We start from the raw sequence: 6,000 nt of genomic DNA, 5'->3' as shown, positions 1-6,000 counted from the left end.
CTTCTGGTAAGGTTGTTTTTCATGGGTGAATTAGTTTTTTTTTCTTGAAACATTGGCATGAGTCATCTTTTCATGTATATTATGCATTGTAATTTGTTGTTTTCGTTTGTTTCTTATATTTGCATGTGATTGCCTGTTTGTCACTTTGTGTCCTTGAGCATTGATATGCCTCTATCCTCAATTTGGTTATACTTAAACACCATCAGTTTGTCATTGAAAAACTATTTTTGAGTTTTTTACTACATTGTCAGAAGTTTGAATGTTGTTTATCATGCATTTTTTAGTAGACTATTTCATATTTTTGTTATTATAAGAATTTCTTATTTTGAGTATTGCAATATGGCACCAAAGAAGAGAAAAAACGCAACCTCTAATAGAATTGTCAAAGAAAAGTAAAAGTATTTCAAACATAATACATGAAGTGCTTAATGATCCTTACGTAGTGGGTCATAGTTCCTATCAAGAAACATATAATAAGCTTTTCGTTTGGGTAGAGAGGGAGCCTACTCCATGGCCAAAAATTAGAATGTCAGATGTAATGCATAAAAAAGATACCCTTGCCATGTTGGACCGTAGAAATCTTTGCTCAACCCAGCAATTGCTAGCACTTTCAATAAAACAATAACTACTAGTTTCAGAATGACCTAAAGATGCAAATGAAGCTGCAAAAATGGTTGACGAAATTATAATCAAAATATTGCCTTCTATCCCAGAAGCATCAACGGAGGGGGAGGAGGACACATTGGTCAAGAATTTTGAGCCATTGGCTCACCCTGAGGTTGTTACTAACCTCAATCCTCGACCAAATTAAGTTGGAGACGCGACCACCTGTAGCGGCAGAGGCAAGATGGAGGGGAGTAAGGGCTCAGAAGTGGAAGAGAATGAGGGACCAAAAGTTGAAGCAGTTGTGGATGGTCTGCATGGAGTGAAGGAGAGTGAGCTGGAGAGTGCACAAGAGGTTCCTACTCCCCAGGTATCAAAGATAGTGCATGCTCCGAGGAAGAGGTCGCAACAACCAATATTGTCCAATGCTCATCTAGAGGTACTTTCCTTAACTTTTGTGTGTGTGTAAACATGCTTTTAGATTACAAACAAGTAAATTGAATATTGCATTTCAATCTTTAAAATGTTATATTGGTTTGTATAATGACCCCAAATTTTTACACAAAAAATCCATGATTTTTTTAAAGTAAATGAATGATACCAAGACTAATCTATGGTCAAACTCTAACCGGACAAAGGACTAAGCAGCCTGCCTGAGTGCCAATACATGCATATATTAACCTACTAATACCTTATTCAAAAAAGAGAGACTAAGGTCAAGACCTTTGTCAAACACGAAATACCACTTACCGAACTAAGTATTAGGGGGTCGACTTGTGCACAAGCGCTAGTGTATATCAACCCACTAGAACAAAGATCGCATAAGGGATACTTGTCCAAAAAAAATACAAATTTATAACAAATGCAAAAAATAACCCACGAATCTGGGGCAGTCACAAATTCACATCCCAAGCACTCATTTCAACATAATCCAAGATAAAAATTGTTCCAACTATAATATCATCCATTCTACGCAATTTAAGATGAAATAGTTTTAAATGATTAAAATCATTCAATTCAACATAGTTAAAAATAAAATAATCCAAAACATAATCGAACTTAACAAACTCAAATATCAAGTTTATAAAGTTAAACAGTTCCCTACCACCTCCAGCGATCCAGCTCCACAGTTACAACACTCAACTAGGCATGAGCCTCATTATCTAAATTTTTTTAAATGTAATTGGTGAGAACCAACCATTCTTGTACAAGTCCCACAGAATCCAACAATGAAAAATATAGTGTAAATCAAACAAACATCCATTTTAGAACACATCTAAGCATGCATAACTGTTCATATATGTATACTTGCACCAAACAAATTCAAATATATTCACAGTGATACATGGCACAAGAAACAATATGTAATAATGCATATCCGATGCATGAACCAAATGCAATGACATGATCCACTTTTATCTCATTAATGACTGTTGCTTTTGAATACATGTAAACATTTAATACATCACACTTTAAGTTTTTATCCCGATCAATTTCCATGGATACTGACACTAGTAAACATTCTTGAGGTCCAAGGTAAATCCCAGTTATGTCTTCACACACACAATTATGTTTTATTATTATCTAAGAATCCCACACATATTCCTTGACTGACGTCGGGCATCAATACCCTAGCCAAAACATCGAAAATCAATAATCGATGACAACATAACGAAGATAACTAATATGCTACAATTGAGCTAACATCACCATCCCCAGGCAAAATGGTGAAAAGTTCTCAACGATTGTGGTGAGGAATATGAACCTCCATATCGGGTTCTTAGAAAAAACAATGTCCACGACGTTTCAGTATCACACGGTCTCCCATGATCGCCATCCAAAGATCCCAAAATCATTAGAGGGCATCCAAGAAATCAAATTATTACATTGTTCAGGTTTCTTACACTTTAGATTATCAAAAGTTCTCACAAGAATGCATTGGATCCACACAACCACAACATGCACCTCACCATGCTTTATCCGATTGGGCTACCACCTCGCTCGGTCATAATAGTGTAATATTGTGTGCAAACATGTGTAATATAATCATGTGCATTATAAAACATACAACAATGCATTCACATGATTATTTCAATAATAATGCACTCACACATGGCTTCATCCGACCTACATGTAGCTCAATCACAATTACTACACAATCCGTCTCGCTTAACCCAAAGCACAGTCTCACACATGCATAAAAAGGTAATACAAATCCATAAGCATTGAAATACAAATTCACATTCATGGCTAAATCTAATACCATGGACATAGCTAAAATATCATATTCATATCGTAGCTAAGAAATCAAATCCATAAATAGTTACAAATCGGATTCACAAACATCGCTAGAATCAAGTTTACGAACATATCTCATATTAGATTTGTGACACGTCTAAATCCAAGTTCATGGACATATCGAAAATCAGATTTGCATTTCCTGAAATCCATAAACATATAACCATTTTCATATTTCACAAATTTTCAAGGATATCACACACACATATAACCATTTCCCATATTCACGATTTCAAGAATCCACGTATGCATTTTCCATATTCACAAATTTCAAGAAACACATACTCATACATGTATTTCCAGATTTCTAATAACACATACATGCATTTTTAGATTTCTAAAATTAATTACATGCATTTCCAGATTTCTAAATCAACATACATCAAACATCCCACATTGGTAAAATAATATTTTGGCAACACTGAAACCGTGTTTCCAACTCAATGCAAGGGAAGTTTGGTTATAATCCTAACATTTTGGACGTTGTAATTTATCAATCATGAAGGGAAGTTTGGTTATAATTCTACTCCATGGACTTTCTAGCTCACTTGCTTAAGTGGTAAGGTACTGCACTTTTTGTTCTAAGTTCGAACAAGCACTCAATTGGATTGGTAATCTCCTCGCACTTCCACCTTGGGCATATATTCGACAAATGCATAACCCTGAACTGAAGGTGATGCCATGCTAATTATACTCAACACTAATACATGTAAATGATTTGTTTGATAAAAGATATTTTGGTACAAAATTTGGTGAAGCAAGTTTTAATAAATTGATGAGAACCATGTACCAAATTCCTCCAAAGTCTTATTAAATGAGATTCTTGTGAATATACATGCCACTTAGTGGTGTCTTTTTATACCAGATCTCAAATGAAATGTTTGTTTCCTGTTTATGGGCAACTGTTGATGCTCTATAATGAAATTCCTAATTATTTATTCCATTCAGAATTTTCCAATATTTTCCCAATTATGTGCTGGTATAGTTGCTTAAAGTGACGTATTCCTTAACTTTGTTATGGTGCCAATTTTTTAGATTTTAGAAACATTAGAAGTATATAGCATGTTTTGCATATCACTTGAAGCATTGCAAGTTCATGAACCTCAATATTTCTACCAGATAGATATTTCATATTTGAAAGCACTAAGGTTTTAATGCTTTCAAATATGAGTCCTCAACTTGGTTGTCCATGAACTGTATTTTGAGATTGTAATTTCTCTCATCTTTTTCAGTGAAATGAATAGGGTTGTAAAGCTGACATAAAGTTAAAGTTGGAGAAAATATTGCATTTGCAATAGAAAGTCATTGATTAATCCCTCTCTTATATGTAATGGGATTTTATCTTTTTTGTAGTTTTAGTTGGTTTAGAGTTCAACAAGTGGTTGAGCAAATTTCATGAAGCATGGTTTGTATTTTAGAGAACTTCGGATTTTCTTCTAAGCTTATTTAGCTATAGATCTCACTTGTGAAACTTGCATCACTTAAGGGCATGTACTTTTGTTTTGATATATTTATTTATAGTGGATTGCTTTATGCTGCTTCACATGTCATGTATGCATTCAATGTGAATTAGTCCTAGATCTTTCAACTGTCCAAGTAAAAAAAAAATCATTAACTACGGTCATAAGCCATATTTAATAGTCATCAGTGACTATTATCATTAACTATGGTTCCTGGACACACGTAATAGTCATTAGTGACTACGGCTTATGGCCATAGTTAATACTTTGTCATTATCAGGTTAGTATTCTTATTTGCTACCGCTATTGGCCATAGTTAATGCCATTTACTACAACTATAATTACTATCACTATATTCTTTACGGCTGGGCTGTAGTTAATGGTTATTAGATACGATACTATCCGCTATGGTCATTGGCCGTAGTTAAATCTTATTTACTACGATTTTTTTAGCATTAAGTACGGTCAGTAGTTAATAGTATAAAATTTTATAGTGTGAAATTAATTTTCAGAGAATTTTGTATATATAACAATATTGAAATTAAAGTTTGAAATGTTGAAATGAAGATTGAATTGGATATAAAACAAAAATTGAAGTTTGAAATGAAGTTCCAAATATACAAATTTTTTATGCAAATATGCAAGTTTATATGCGAGTTTCTTTCAAAATAAGATTTTTTTAACAAAATATGCAAATTTACTATGAAAAATTGCACATTTACATGCGAGTTTCTTTCAAAATAAGTGATTTTTTAATTAAATATGCGAATTTTCTATGCAAAATGACACGTAGACATGTAATTTTTTTATACAAATTTGCACGTATACATGTAAATTTTTTGTATAAATTTACATGTATACATGTAAATTTTTATACAAATTTACATGTATACATGCGAGTGTCCTTCAAAATAAGTGATTTTCTAACTAAATGAGCAAATTTTTTATGCAAATTTGAACATATACATGCAAGTTTCTTTCAAAATAAGCAAATTTTTAACTAAATAAGCATAATTTTTATGCAAATTTGCACGTATACATGTAAATTTCTAATACAAATTTGAACATATACATGCAAAATGTGCACATATATATGCAATTTTTTTTTTTAAATTATATGATTTTTTTACTTATGTGCAAAATTTTATCAAATATGCGATATTTTAGCTTTAAATTTTAATCCACAAACATAACAGAACAATTTTACATGTTTAACAATTTAATAATACATAAAAGCAGAACTATTAAAAATTTGCAACTAAAATTCATCTACAAATGTAACAGAATAACTACAAATAAAATTAAGCTTCACTCTTTTCTGGTGCGCCAATAGGTCTACTATGAAGAGACTTCAGGATAGAAACGCTTCCTCTCACTTGTTTGCTGTGAGGAGACATTCATTTATATGAGAATGAATATATGAATACTATAATATTGAATATAACTCAGTTAAAACAGACTTAGATCACAACTACCGAAATCACGCCTTATCTTTCCTTTATTTGAGTGCCCTGCCATAGGAGTCACGTCTGCTCCTTAGCTTCATTTAAGTACAGGTTTTAAATAGTTTCTCTTAATGCTTGGATTTGGTTACGGGCGAGCTGGATGTCTGCTCATCTGACTCGTTTTCCTTAACAGA

Source organism: Nuphar pumila, chromosome 10 (genome assembly GCF_984573655.1).
Source record: "Nuphar pumila chromosome 10, dmNupPumi1.hap1.1, whole genome shotgun sequence".
Lineage (NCBI taxonomy): Eukaryota > Viridiplantae > Streptophyta > Magnoliopsida > Nymphaeales > Nymphaeaceae > Nuphar > Nuphar pumila.
The sequence above is the reverse complement of the archived record's forward strand: the minus strand, read 5'-3'. Positions refer to the sequence as shown.